Raw genomic sequence first — 16,455 nt, forward strand, 5'->3', positions numbered from 1 at the left:
TTCCACAATGGCGTTAGTGGACACGGGTGCAACTATTTCGATTATAACCTTATTGTTTAAAAACCTGCTGGGACCCAAAGTAATGTTTTCATGGGACGGAACTGCAAATTTTCATGGCGTTAGCGGTGATTTGTTGTACCCTATCGGGGTGTGTAGTGACAAGGTGTGTCTTGGAGGAACCGTGTTTTGGCGTAATTCGTAGTACTGCCACATTCCACTAATGATGTAATTCTCGGTATTGATTTTCTGCGCATGTGTGGCGCAACCGTAGACTTGCCGCGCAAGCGAGATCAGCGTTGAAGGCAGCCTTCCGTCTGAGTTCTTTGAGGACCATCTTGTTTGTGATGACGTGCTTTGCGTGTGCGACGATGCTGTTGTGCCCCGATGTCCGTGCAGTATGTTCCAGTTTCGTGTTCTCGCCAGGGGACCGAAGCTTTTGATGCAATTGTGACGCCTAATTATTCGAACTGCGTGAAGACATCTGTCCTGGTCCCTCATTGTTTGGTGTCGGTAAACAAGGGCGGCACGCGATTGTGGCCCAATATTGCTCTCCGCAGCCAGTTCTTTTAGCAGCTGGCATGAAGCTTGCCTCTTGTAGAGAAGACATGCCAATGTCAGTGGCCTTGGTTACGGATGTACCCAAGCGGCATGTCGCAGCATCCCCAGTGAATGATCAACTGCCTGGTAACAATAATAATAATTGGTTCACAGGAAAGGAAAGGCGCTGTATCTGTCACACTTACTACTCTGTGGACACCTGAACCGCGCCTTAAGGGAAGAGATGAAGGTGGGAGTGAAAGTGGAAAGAGAGAAAGGGGAGCCGTAGTGGAGGGCTACGGGGTAATTTCGACCACCTTGAGATCTCTAACATGCCCTGACATCGCACAGCACACGGATGCCACTCCCTTTCGCCTCCATGGAAACGCAGCCGCCGGGGTCGGGTTCGAACCCGGGTGCTCCGGCACAGTAGTCGGGTGTCTTACCACTGCACCACCCCGGCGGGGCTCAACTGCGTGGTATGGTTACTAATTCCCTCAATGCCACAGAGCGTGATGCTTCGGAAGATCCTTTATCGAAGTATTCGTCCGTTTTTGACTTCTCGAAAACCAGCCCACGCTCCTTACCTGAGTCACGCACCAATCATTGCATTGACACCGGACATGCGCACCAAATTCGCCAAAAGCCGTACCGTGTGGCGCCTTCCGAGAGCAAGGTAATCATTGAGCAAGTCTGTGAAATGTTGAATCAGGGTGTCATTCAAGAGTCGTGCAGTCCTTGGGCGGCTCCAGTAATTCTCGTGCGAAAGAAAAATGGTACATGGCGATTTTGTGTAGATTACCGTCACCTAAATTCAGTCATTAGAAAGGATGTCTACCCACTTCCCCGCATTGATGACGCCATTGACTGCTTGGACTCTGCCTGACACCTTTCATTCGCAGACCTTCGGTCTGGATACTGGCAGATTCCGATGAACCCAGCAGATAAGGAGATGACCGCCTTTATCACTCCCGATGGACTGTTCGAATTTAACGTTATGCCCTTCGGTTTGTGCAATGCACCTGCGACATTTGAAAGATTCATGGCTTCTATACTATGCGGACTGAAATGGGAGGTCTGTATGTTCTATCTGGACGACATAGTCATCTTTGGCCAGACATTCAAAGAGCACAACTACCGCCTAGTGCTCGTGCTGAACTGCTTGCGCCAAGCTGGCCTCGAGCTGAATTCAATGAAGTGTCGTTTTGAGGAGTGACAGGCGTTGGTGCTTGGTCACCTCGTCGATAGTGATGGCATGCGGCTTGATCCTCAGAAGACCGTAGCTGTTGCCGCGTTTCAGCAACCTCGTAATGTGAAGGAGCTCCGCAGTTTTGGGGGCTTTGCTCCTATTTCCGACGCTTCATCCCTCGTATTGCAGACGTCGCCTACCCGCTCACGGGCCTACTGCGTAAAGACGCTCCATTCAAGTGGACATCTGAGTCTGAGTTGTCTTTCCGGCAACTGAAGCTCCTCTTAACATCGCATCCTATTTTACGGCACTTCAACCCCTCTGCTCGAACGGAAGTGCATACTGACGAAACTGGTATAGGCAGCGGTGTTGTCCTCGTTCAGCGCTATGACGACCGCGAACTCTGTGGAACTGAGTAGAACTACACCATCACCGAGCAGGAGTGTCTCGCGATTGTCTTCGCCGTGCAGCGGTTATGCTGCTACCTGTACGGACGGCCTTTCGTAGTTGTAACAGATCACCATTCCCTATGTTGGTTACTCAATATCCGTAATCCGTCTGGTCGCCTGGCCCGCTGGACTCTTCGATTACAAGAATACGACTATACTATTTTGTACAAGAGTGGCCGACGGCCTGCAGATGCGGACTGCCTCTCGTGGTTGGCACTTGCCCCAACAGAATGTGACGCGGAAACCTTCGAGCATTATATCGCTGCTTTATCTACGAGCTTTCCGATATTCGCACCTTCGGAACAGAGCAACACAGTGACCAGCACCTGAAGCCGTTCTTAAATGCTTCTCAGGACCCAACTTTGAACAGAGAGTTTTGTGTACATGATGGACTGTTATACAAGAAGGTTTTTACTCAGACACTGGCTGTCTCCTCCTGCTGGTAGTTCCTGAAAGTATCCGGCTGTCTATTATACGCGCCATGCATGACAATCCAGCCTCCAGACACCTGGAATCGGCGAGAACTTTGCACCGCACTCAGGAACAATTCTACTGGCCCCGGATGCGCCACACGATTAACCAGTATATTGCAAGCTGTCTTGAGTGTCAAAGTCACAAAAGACCTACTGGTGTAGCCCCCGGAATGCTTCATCCTGTAGTGCCGCCCAAGACTCCTTTTGAGAAAGACGGAGTTGACCTTTCGGGCTCTTTCTCAAAGTCGCAAAAAGGCAATCGTTGGATTGTGTTATGTGTGGATCATCTTACTGGCTACTGTGAAACGGCCGCTCTTACCGCCGCTACAGCCTCTTTTTGTGCTGCATTCAGTCATCTTGCGGAATGGTCCCCCGAGAGTTGTGATAAGCGACAGAGGCCGTCAGTTTACTGCCGATGTAATAGAAGAACTGCGTTTATGCGCATCACTTTCAGGCATTCGACCCCTTACCACCCCCACACAAATGATTTAACAGAACACACCAATAAAACTCTGCCAATATGCTTTCGATTTACGCCTCTTCGGACCATAAAAGCTGGGACTGTGTTCTCCCGTTCATCACATACGCATTCAACACTGCCAGGCATGAGACCAGAGGATACAGTCTGTTCTTTCTCCTTTACGCCCGCTTCCCCCGACACATGTACTATAGATGTCTTTAAAATTTATATATTTCCACTTTACTTGTTGCCGTAGGGCGGCTGAGTTGTACAGTGGTCCCAGGATTCTGAAAAGCAGTAGCTTCAATGTTAAATGCCCTGATCTGCACACTGTTCGGTATGGTCTTTGTCAATGTTGTGAGCGAAAAATTACGGACATGACTATGACAGTTAGTAGACGGCATGCAATATAACTGTACAGTAACTGTCCGTCCGTTTGTGCGATGTCACGGTAAAATATGACATGGCCTAGTTGCCAGGGTCTGCCAAATATTTGAGTACGTGACAAGGTTCGAGTAGGTTCTCTTTATAATATAATTGCTACGTTCATTCGTGGCTTCTCCGGGGTGCCAATCAAAACACACAGTACCATACCGACCAAGTTAGCATCAAATATCCACACACGTTGATTGAACGAGAGTGCGATGAACAAGTAGGACTAAGACTGACCACAAATTGTCAGATGTCACCGGGTCTATGGAGAGAGGGGCCGGTGCAGACGCTCCAGGTCAGGTGGTCAGAGGGCAGGGTCGGCTATGTGAGCCACGGTAAGATCAGCAGAAGGCTAGACCATTGGACCGGTCCCGGTGGATTCATCAGATTGCCATTCAACGGCTGATGCGCCAGGCTTCCTGGCCCCCCTGACCCCTGATGCAGCTTTTTCCTCTTCTTTCCGTATAGTTTATTGATCCCCCCCCTTCCACACACACAGGTTCTGCGCAAATGTACCCCCCCCCCCTCTACTTTAAGCTTTTTTTCCGGAGAAATAAATTTGGTGTACAAGACACTGAGGCACTCATCGGAGGACCACACACCACAACACTGCTACACACAGCACTGCACCAATTACAGAGCATCCACAGCAGCGCTACTGAAAGTCTGCTTGACGCGCACAAGGAGACAAAATTATACATTAAACACGAAAGACAACACGGCAGGAGTAAACCATACAACGCAAGAAGAAAAAATCTTACGGATGATCTGTTAAAGGGTGACCAAGAAACAAGGCGGCTATACAAAGTGATGAAAAAACTAACAAGGCGAAAAACACGCCGGTAGGCGCTGTTCGATGATAATTATCTGCCTGCATTATTGGAACTCATGCTTTTCATTCATATTATGCACTTGGCCAATGACGGCTGCAACGGTGTAGACTTACAGTGAACTACGTCAAGCCCTAATACTGCCTATAAACGCGTCATCTCTCAACTACACTCAAGCAGCAAAGAGTTATCATCGCACGGATAGGGGACAATCTTTCCTTCCGAACTAAATATTGTTTCTTCTGCTGTTAATGTGCCTTCTTACACCTGATACAACAGGTAGGCGAAAGAATCTGCACAAACTTATGCGTGTATATTATTTTGTTGTGGAGTAGAATAGTTTTTGTTAGCTGCACGCATTGGTTGTACACCGCCCACTTCTGTGCCGCGCTCGAGTATTGTGGAGCTGGAATAGCTTACAGTCTCACTCGTGCGTTCTTTTGACGGTAGATGAAGTCATTTGATGAAAAGCTTGGGTACACCGATACTGCAGCTTATTCCTGGACTTGTATTCAATATGTTTAGCAGAACACCTCTTATCAGCACGGTATCCTGGGGAAATATCGGGTACTGCTTCGGGCTTCATGCAGCAATAATCGATGCTGTTCTTGTATTCCACCAATTTTACGTGAGCGCTGCAAACTTTGCCTCGAATGTTATGTGCCTGCAGACCTGAAGGCGCAAATTCTTTGGAACAACCGAATTTGATTTAGGCTTCATGCAGCAATCATCGATGCTGTTCTTGTATTCCACCAATTTTATGTGAGCGCTGCAAACTTTGCCCCCCACGTTATGTGTCTGCAGACCCGAAGGCGCAAATTCTTCGGAACAACCGAATTTGATGTAGGCTCCATGCAGCGATCATCAATGCTGTTCTTGTATTCCACCAATTTTACGTGAGCGCTGCAACATTTGCCTCCCCTGTTATGTGCCTGCAGACCCGAAGGCGTAAATTCTTCGGAACAACCGAATTTGATTTAGGCTTCATGCAGCAATCATCGATGCTGTTCTACTATTCCACCAATTTTATGTGAGCGCTGCAAACTTTGCCTCCCACCTTATGTGTCTGCAGACCCGAAGGCGCAAATTCTTCGGGACAACCGAATTTGATTTAGGCTTCATACAGCAATCATCGCTGTTGTTCGTGTATTCCACCAATTTTATGTGAGCGCTGCAAACTTTCCCTCCCATGTTATGTGCCTGCAGACCCGAAGGCGCAAATTCTTCGGGACAACCGAATTTGATTTAGGCTTCATACAGCAATCATCTCTGTTGTTCGTGTATTCCACCAATTTTATGTGAGCGCTGCAAACTTTGCCTCCCATGTTATGTGCCTGCAGACCCGAAAGCGCAAATTCTTCGGGACAACCGAATTTGATTTAGGCTTCATGCAGCAATCATCGATGCTGTTCTAGTATTCCACCAATTTTATGTGAGCGCTGCAAACTTTGCCTCCCATGTTATGTGCCTGCAGACCCGAAGGCGCAAATTCTTCGGGACAACCGAATTGGATTTAAGCTTCATACAGCAATCATCGCTGTTGCTCGTGTATTCCACCAATTTTATGTGAGCGCTGCAAACTTTGCCTCAAATGTTATGTGCCTGCAGACCCGAAGGCGCAAATTCTTCGGGACAACCGAATTTGATTTAGGCTTCATACAGCAATCATCGCTGTTGTTCGTGTATTCCACCAATTTTATGTGAGCGCTGCAAACTTTGCCTCCCATGTTATGTGCCTGCAGACCCGAAGGCGCAAATTCTTCGGGACAACCGAATTTGATTTAGGCTTCATACAGCAATTATCGCTGCTGTTCGTGTATTCCACCAATTTTACGTGAGCGCTGCAAACTTTGCCTCCCATGTTATGTGCCTGCAGACCCGAAGGCGCAAATTCTTCGGGACAACCGAATTTGATTTAGGCTTCATACAGCAATCATCGCTGTTGTTCGTGTATTCCACCAATTTTATGTGAGCGCTGCAAACTTTGCCTCCCATGTTATGTGCCTGCAGACCCGAAGGCGCAAATTCTTCGGGACAACCGAATTTGATTTAGGCTTCATACAGCAATCATCGCTGTTGTTCGTGTATTCCACCAATTTTATGTGAGCGCTGCAAACTTTCCCTCCCATGTTATGTGCCTGCAGACCCGAAAGCGCAAATTCTTCGGGAAAACCGAATTTGATTTAGGCTTCATACAGCAATCATCGCTGTTGTTCGTGTATTCCACCAATTTTATGTGAGCGCTGCAAACTTTACCTCCCATGTTATGTGCCTGCAGACCCGAAGGCGCAAATTCTTCGGGACAACCGAATTTGATTTAGGCTTCATACAGCAATCATCGCTGTTGTTCGTGTACTCCACCAATTTTATGTGAGCGCTGCAAACTTTGCCTCCCATGTTATGTGCCTGCAGACCCGAAGGCGCAAATTCTTCGGGACAACCGAATTTGATTTAGGCTTCATACAGCAATCATCGCTGTTGTTCGTGTATTCCACCAATTTTATGTGAGCGCTGCAAACTTTGCCTCCCATGTTTTGTGCCTGCAGACCCGAAGGCGCAAATTCTTCGGGACCACCGAATTTGATTTAGGCTTCATACAGCAATCATCGCTGTTGTTCGTGTATTCCACCAATTTTATGTGAGCGCTGCAAACTTTCCCTCCCATGTTATGTGCCTGCAGACCCGAAGGCGCAAATTCTTCGGGACAACCGAATTTGATTTAGGCTTCATACAGCAATCATCGCTGTTGTTCGTGTATTCCACCAATTTTATGTGAGCGCTGCAAACTTTGCCTCCCAGACCCGAAAGACCTGCAGACCCGAAAGCGCAAATTCTTCGGGACAACCGAATTTGATTTAGGCTTCATGCAGCAATCATCGATGCTGTTCTAGTATTCCACCAATTTTATGTGAGCGCTGCAAACTTTGCCTCCCATGTTATGTGCCTGCAGACCCGAAGGCGCAAATTCTTCGGGACAACCGAATTTGATTTAGGCTTCATACAGCAATCATCGCTGTTGCTCGTGTATTCCACCAATTTTATGTGAGCGCTGCAAACTTTGCCTCCCATGTTATGTGCCTGCAGACCCGAAGGCGCAAATTCTTCGGGACAACCGAATTTGATTTAGGCTTCATACAGCAATCATCGCTGTTGTTCGTGTATTCCACCAATTTTATGTGAGCGCTGCAAACTTTGCCTCCCATGTTATGTGCCTGCAGACCCGAAGGCGCAAATTCTTCGGGACAACCGAATTTGATTTAGGCTTCATACAGGCAATCATCGCTGCTGTTCGTGTATTCCACCAATTTTACGTGAGCGCTGCAAACTTTGCCTCCCATGTTATGTGCCTGCAGACCCGAAGGCGCAAATTCTTCGGGACAACCGAATTTGATTTAGGCTTCATACAGCAATCATCGCTGTTGTTCGTGTATTCCACCAATTTTATGTGAGCGCTGCAAACTTTGCCTCCCATGTTATGTTCCTGCAGACCCGAAGGCGCAAATTCTTCGGGACAACCGAATTTGATTTAGGCTTCATACAGCAATCATCGCTGTTGTTCGTGTATTCCACCAATTTTATGTGAGCGCTGCAAACTTTGCCTCCCATGTTATGTGCCTGCAGACCCGAAGGCGCAAATTCTTCGGGACAACCGAATTTGATTTAGGCTTCATACAGCAATCATCGCTGCTGTTCGTGTATTCCACCAATTGTACGTGAGCGCTGCAAACTTTGCCTCCCATGTTACGTGCCTGCAGACCCTAAGGCGCAAATCTTCGGAACAATCGAATTTGATTTATAAAGCGAAATGAGAAAGGATACTCATAAAATCCTACAGGCCGATTACCATAACATCTGTTATGTACAGGATGGCTATGCAGGCGGTGAAATTAAAGGTGCAGGCATGGGTAGAAAGTAACAAGATACTCGGGGAACTTCAGAACGGCTTTAGAAATGATAGGCACTTAGATGATAGCCTGTTAGTGCTTACCCAATACATCGAAATATCTAGAGTGGAAAACAGACCTTTGTATTTGGCTTTCCTGGGCATAAACGGGGCGTACAACAACGTAAACGGGGACCTCCTATAGAACATATTAAAATAAGAAGGTATCGGTTAGGAGATAAGAGTTCCTGCAGGAAATATACCGGGATAACAAAGTAGAAATTACGTGGGAAGGGATAAGAAGTACGGAGGATGTAAAAGTATGCAAAGGATTAAGACAAGGCTGTCCACTATCACCGATGCTGTTCATGCTTTATATGATAAACCTGGAACGGAGGATACAAGACAGTAACCTAGGTTTTACATGTCATATAGATTAGGTGGAAAGGCGGTAGAGCAGCGCCTCCCCGGTTTGATGTATGCAGACGGTATTGTGCTGCTAGCTGAGAATCGAAGAATTGCAAACTCTAGTTAGGTATTGCGGAGACGAAGGGGATGCCCTAGGCTTCAGTTTTAGCGCAGTTAAGTCGGGTCGGATGATTTTCAACGGCTCGACTGATGAGGGTCTTAAAATTCAAGGCCATGAAATACCCAGAGTAGCAGAATATAAATATCTCTGGTTATGGGTAAACGAAGCATTGGCATACATTGAAAAGCATGAGCAATCGCTTAAGGCCAAAGGGCGAAGAAATGCCGGGTTAATGAAGCATATGGCATTGTGGGGATGCAAGAGGTATGAAGTTTTGAGGGGTATTTGGAAAGGAATTATGGTGCTCGGGCTTACTTTCGGAATAAATCAGAGAGCCGCCGCACGATTAACACTAGGGGCCAACGGCAAAACCCCAAATGAGGCGTTACAGGGAGATATGGGCTGAGCATCCCAAGTAGCAGAAAGTGGGCTATGACGTGGGGCCCCACGTTGGGCCCGTGAGGGCAGCCCACACGGGCCCCATGCGGGATTTGCAACACGTACCCAGAGGGGCCCCGCGTGGGCTGCCCAATTTCGCCGCGATCGGTCCCAAACTGTATCCGCGTGGGCAGCCCAAATGGGGCTGCCCGCATTCAGCCCAGGTAGACGAATGTGGGCAGGACACCAGAACCATTAATGGGTCCCACGTTTGTGCAGACAGTGACATCCATTGATCAAGGATTTAATTTTTAGATCGATTAATCCCTCCAATACCTGAATTGTACAGGCGCAGGATGTGCGAAAGCCGGTTGACCCACGTGCTGCCCTCATGGGTTGAATCGGGCATTTTCAGGGCTGCCCAAGTTCCAATAATCAAGTGTGAAACATTAGGCACTATTTTTTTTTGCTTGTATGCTACACTCAGTAACATGAGAGAAATTTATTCCCAACACTACAATAATATAGGCTGGCCCACATCTCCCCAACATGTTGGTCTGAATATTTGTTTCGGTGATGCGTGCAGAATAGTAGTGCCGTAGGAAACATTTGGAGGTCGTTCAGTCATCATCATCATCAGCCTGATTATACCCACTGCAGGGCGAAGGCCTCTCCCATATTTCTCCACTTAACCCGGTTCTGTGCTAGCTGCATCCACTTGACTCCTGCGAACTTCTTAATCTCATCCGCCCACCTAACTTTCTGCCGCCCCCTGCTGCGCTTTCCTTCCCTTGGAATCCAGTTTGTTACCCTCAGCGACCATCGGTTATCCTCTCTTCGCACTACATGTCCTGCCCATGTCCATTTCTTCTTCTTAATTTCCACTAGAATGTCGGTAACTTGAGTTATTTCTCTGACCCACTCTGCACGCTTTCTATCTCAGTACATACTGGTAAAGCGGAACAGTTACTGTTGCATATTTTCTGTCGATACTGCATAATTAACGTAGTTTGTAGAGTAAAAATAGATAGTCTTTATTCATTGCATAGGTACGCTTAGGACAGTTATGTGAAACCTCCAGAAGAGGCAGTTAGTGGCCGGTATAACATGATTTACATAAATAAAATGGTGCCTTAAAGATAGGATGGAGACGTTTCAGAGCGCTATGCCCGCCTACGGCCAATTTGGGGCCCACTGCGGCCTTTCATGGGCCGCCCCAATTGGGCTGACCTGATTTTTACCGCATGGACTACGAATATATGTTGCATTTTCCCGCAAGTACCCCAAGAAATACCCGTGTGGGCAGCGTGGTGGTGTGCTCGCTTTTCAGCCCGGCCGCAACCAGGTGGGACCTATTCGGTTTTTGCGTGGGCAGCCCCAATCGGACTAGACCGTCATCTATTTGCTTTAGGACCACATTTGCATCGCATCTGCCCTAAATTGCCCCGCAAGAGACCGATGCGGGCAGAAGCGGGAAAAAGTACTTGCCTGCCCCGCTAACGGCCATGCGGAAATTATCTAGGTTTTTGGTGGGCAGCCCTATTTGGGGTAGCCCAGAAATTTTCTGCATGAATTCCACATTTTCGTCTGACCTTCCCTCAAGTACCCCTCAAGGGTCCCATGTAGGCAATGTGCGGGCATACCCGTATTTAGCCCCGCCGCGGCCCATACGGGACCTATTCGGCTTTTGAGTGGGCAGCCCCAATTAGATTAGCCCAGGCTTTTCCTGCACAGAGCCCAAATTTTATTTGCATCGGCCCTAAAATTTCCCAAGCGGGACCCTTGAGGGCCAGATGTGGGAATATGTAATCAGTTAGCCCTTTCCGCGCCTATATGATGCCCAGATGGAAAAAGCAGGGGCAAGCCCAATTTGGGCTTGCCTGCTTGATCCCTAAAGGGGGCCTTCATGGGTGTTATCGTGATTGCCCAAGCCCAACTTGCCCATACGCGCCCCAGGTGGGCCACGTAATGTGTGCTACTTGGGATATTTCGAAGTACTTGAAGCTCAGGGTAATTATTATATGAGGAACGCCTGAGGAAATTTTGCAGTAACAGATGGGCAGCTAAAGTATTTAAATACCCATACCTAAACAGCGTTGACTGAAGATGGAGGAAATGAACTAAGAAACTAACCAGTAAGTATGCTGGTCGCAAGGACGAAGAAATAAAGAGCGTTAAGCAACAGGTGAAAAACACAGAAGGTAAAAATTGGATAAATTCGTGGAAAAGACACAGAGTTTGGAATTATACGAAAAGTTTAAAAGTCAGATTAGAAAGGAAGCTTTCTTTGATAACTGAAGAGGCAGTGCCCTACTTTTTGAAGCTAGATCAGGGTGCCTTAAAACGCGCAGCTGCAAAAAGCAATTTAACAATGAAGATGACGCATGTGCTGTATGTGGTACCTCCATTGAAACAATTACCATGTTATTCTGGAATGTAATGGTATCCATCCGGAAGTCGATGCAGGCGCAGTCACTCTTCTTGAAGCTCTGTGGTTTAGAGATACCAGTGGCCGGGTGAATAAACCGGCGGTGGAAGCTAGCAAAGAACGACTGGAAGATTGGTGCCTTAAAAGCACAAAATGGACATAATGCTAATAATGTAGAAACAAAAATTCAATAAATAGAATGATGGTATAGTTAGCCAAAACAATAATTAAGTTATAGGGATAGAAATTAGCATGATAGCTACTGCTACCTCCCCGTTCCAGAGGGGACGCTCCTATATTCCATCCATACATGCATCCAAATGTTCAATAGTTTCGCCAGGAGAAACTTGATATGTCCGGTAGATAACACCGTTCACTAAGTGGAAGGTGTGGGCCGTCTTCCCTTTCCCGAGATAAGTTTTCCCAAATTTCCATGATACATGTCTAGCTAGAATCCTCTTGTTTCTTACGACACGCCGGTAGAGATGCTTGGAGCGAGGTGTGAGTGGTATCCAGAGTAGTCTCTGAAACTCGCCGCCACAGCCGTGGAAAAAGAAATGGACTGTCTATTCATGGCAGTATGGTCCTCTGGTCCGTCAAGACTGTCGGAACGCGGCCAATGGTACGTAGGTACCAGGAACGTTGCCTACATTTATATCATACAAGTGCGTCGGTAAGCACCTCGCAATGGCCATTTCTTGAGGTATGGCGACCTGATGATTACTTCGTGCTTAGACATTGAAACCATCCGCTAACAGTAAGGTCGCTCGTACATCAGCGTACGCAGTCTTGGGAACCAGGGCTTGGCGCACCATGATGCTGTTACATCAGTGTCGCGCAGCATCGACGCTGTTTGTTCGAACACTTCTACGTGCTCCATCGGCATGTTGGTAATAATCTGAGTTGGTCTATGAGCAGAATCTTCCCCTCGCACCTCTAGGCACGTTCTCCTCAGCTGTCGACCAGGGCAAGAATCTAGGGGGGACATGCAGTATGCAGATTTCTCCCGGTCACTTGAACTTCTGCGCCGACAAAATTGAGTTTCATGTCCACATTTGCAACAGAATGTGCTGTATGCGGGCTTTAGTTTTGTACGGCAGTCTGTAGACCTATGTGCAACCTTCTCGTAGATGAAGCATCGAATTTGAGACTTTGGGTATGGACCGCGTCCTTAGGTTTCGCTTAATTCTGCTCGGATATGTCTTTAAAAATCACCAGGTTATTCTGTTGCTGAGTCTCAAGAATGGGGTCGGCGACTTCAGCAATCTTGTCGACCTTCTTGCAGTCACATTCTCGCAAGACGACACAAAACGTTTGTGGCAGCTGTTTAAAAACTACTCAGCTGCTATTATAACCCGGACTACTTCAAATGCGTGGCCTTGTCGCATCTCCACCCAACGGTCAAAAAGGCTTAACATCCTTGTGGCGTACTGGGAGGATGTCTCGCCATTTTGCCGCTTCTTTCCTCTAAACTTCTCTCTATAGCCCTCAGCTGTGAAGCGGCATCTGCGATGTAACGCAAGTTTACTACCTTATAGTTCACCGAATCCTCAAAAGAGAGTCGTCCAAAGATTGAGATCATTGCCACATTCTTCAGTGGTATCTTCTGGGGTGCCAATAAAAACACATGACCACACCGACCAAGTTAGCAGCAAATATTTTAAGGCGATAGCGTTTAATTGTTCATGCTCGCGGATCAAGTCCGTCCATCCTCCCGGACATCCGCAATGCTTTCATTAAGTTAGAGGCATGGTTGTCAATTCGTTACTAATTTCATTACAAATTGGACGTAGGGCTTCATAACAAAATTTGGCAGAAGCTGCCAACTCGGACCTCTTCCTTCATATGGAAGGATGATATCAGAATCAACTTGCCAAGACCCTTGCATTCACGTTATCCATAGGCCGTTCATGCCTATGACACATGAATGCGGCTTGTTTAAAGTGGGACTTTGTTTGTTGGCTGGTAGCTTGCGCTATCGAGTCATTGCGAATGTGGGAGTGAAAACAAAGGGAAATAAGTGTTGTAGTGCAGGGCTTCGGACTACTGCGTATGAAGGCTTTCGTCTCGTGTTAGTTTAGTGATGCAAAGTTCCCCCTCAAATACTTTTGTTATCCACACACACTGACGGGACCAGAGTGCGAAGAACTATAGACGGACTACGACTAAACAAAAATTGTCAAACGTCACGGGGTCTATAGAGAAAGGAGCCGGTTTCGGACGCTCCTGGTCGGGTGGTCAGAGTCGACGAGGTATGCGGGGTCGGCTATGTTAGCCTGGGTAAACCTAGCGGAAGACTAGGCCACTGGAAGGGTCCCGGTAGAATCATATTGCCGTTCAACGGCTGGTGCGTCAGGCTTCCTGGCATGCCTGAACCCAGCACGGCGCCGAACGCACATGTCGGCGATGAGCTGCAATCAGGAAATGAATCAGCTGCTCCCAGGTCCGGTCGCTCGGAAAGGCAACAGTGCCAGGGCGGAAGAGGCAGGCCCCAGTCTGGTCACCCGGATTGTACGCCTGGCGGAACACGAGGTACCCGAGCTCCGAGGACGCCCGAACAGCAGTACCACTGCTCTCCTGTTCTCTTCTGCTCGTGCATCGCGCCGTTCGAGCCTACCTGTCCCGTTATCTTCTTTCTTCTCTTTTTCATAATGTGGCTTTTTCCTCTTCTTTCCTTATATTTTCTTGATTCACCCTACAAACACACACACACAGACATACAGGTTCTTCACACAAGATGAGATCGGAATCGAACCCTCCAGGTCCCCTGGACCCAGAGTTTGACGCATCATTCCAAGCCTAAGCAGGCAACTTCGCTCGGCTCGTTCTAAAGAGGGCTTGTGATGTATGTTAGGAGGACTTTCCTATAACTGTACTCTGAGTCACGGCCCGTCTCGAGGGAGAGCGCGCTAATCTTCTCTTACGGCCTCACCAATGGGGTCTTTTTGGACCTCCCGCCGCTCCTTGGTGGGGTCGCCACCGCCCCACTGCTGCGCTTCTGCTACCGCCGTTTACGCGCAGGGGAAACGTGCGCTCGCTCTTTGCTCCGCCCGCATCAATTGCAACCGGCAGGTCCTGATATTTCGCTCTTTTTGGTTTATACAACGATGCCGTAATCAGCGTCTAAGATTTACCGTGTATGAGGAATAAAATGTAGTCAATTTTTCGCGCACGCGCGTGCGCGTCTTCGTAAGTGCGGCCGAGCACGGCAGAATGATGCTTCTAGTACACTTACCTCCACACTTTTTGCCCCAAAATAAATGTACCAGGCTTATGCAGTGAGCCTTTGAAAACTGTAAGCAGGCTTAGGGCGACCTGACGCGAGTGCATGGCAAATTTATGGGTGGATATTTTGTCAACCGCTGCCGTTTTCGATCAGAGCAAAAGATGGAACCGGCGAAAATTCATGGCGCGTCTCAGATTCAAAATAAGGAACAAAAATTTACGCAATAGTTGCACTTTCAGTTGTGTAGTGGAGTGGGCTGTTCTAGCTTCGTTAAAAACATGTAAGTCGGTTGAAAGACCGAACATGTATATATAGTCTCGCGACTGGCACACACGTATGACAGACGTAGTCGATTTAATACATCGATAAGCAAAAACTTTTAATCAAGGAAATGAGCATAAACAGGTAAGCATAATTGAAAGACCGGCCAACAATAAAAAAATTCAATGTAAAGTGTACTGCATATTCATCAATTCATCAAAATCGGACCTGCGGCTAGATGATTGTCTCAAAATCTTCCTGGACGGATTGTCCAGGAAGATTCCTCACGTTCCTGTCTGTCACTAATTCTTGGCATAATTGACGAGAAGGATTCTGAGGTTTTTCACATATCAAAGAAGCGGACCTTATAACAGCGGAAGGAACTTACAATTCCTTTTGGGCGACTCAATGGTGAATTCTCAAGTGCTGGTTGAATCAGGATCTTAAGTACTTCGAGTGAATTTGTGTGTAGTAGGTGCACGATAGCTTAAATAAAAAAAAAAACTTGTACAATAGGGCAACGAACTGTTGTTTCGGATAATGCAGTCCACTAAAATATTGTTCTCGTAGAAGAGCGTATGTACAGGGGGGGGGGGGGGGAGTCAAAAGTTCCCAGGCCGCAGGTTTTGCTTCTGGGCAGCATACTCTGACGCGTGAGATTCCATTAAAGCCATTAATTATCTCAGAGATTAGAATAATGCTTCTTCTACCCTCCACATGTATTTTGAGATTTGAGTCCGTAGTAGCTGCCTTACTATACTGCTCAGAAGCAGACCCTGTGGCCTGGGAACTTTTGACCCCCCTGTACATAGGGCTGCTTCTTTAGCTAGCTTCAAGAAGAATAGCGCAAGCGGCGCCCCCGGACTCGCTGATTAGCCTAAAAATTATATCCAGCGACGTAACTTAAACCGGAATATATGTAACATTGGGTGATGGGATAGGGCAGGAGATGCCATCACTGCCTTGAGTTCCTCGGTTACCGAATGTGGCAGAGCAGAAATACTTTCTTCGGCATCGACGCGAGGTGCCTTGATTTTGCTCCCAGATAAAACGTCCGTCTCGACAATGTAGTCAAGTGCCGCTGTTGCGGCCTTCGCATCTAACATGTCGTTCCCTTCCGCACATTAGCGTGAAGAGAGTGTCAATGGTTTATAGCGCTTGAAATGTTTATTCAGTGAGAGTGTACTTCGTTAATGGTTTAGAAGCTTCTTGGATATGCTGAAGACCTCATTTGTTAGCCACTGCAATCGATGCATCACTTGCATCATTTAGTGGCCTCTTTTTACCGCTTTCAGCACAAATAGCGTCATGAGTATCTAAAATTCTTTGTTTTCATAATAAGCATAATATAAGGTAACAATTTCATTAAAAGAACGTTTA

This window comes from Amblyomma maculatum, chromosome 6 (genome assembly GCF_055883805.1).
Source record: "Amblyomma maculatum isolate TAMU_Amacu chromosome 6, ASM5588380v1, whole genome shotgun sequence".
Taxonomy (NCBI): domain Eukaryota; kingdom Metazoa; phylum Arthropoda; class Arachnida; order Ixodida; family Ixodidae; genus Amblyomma; species Amblyomma maculatum.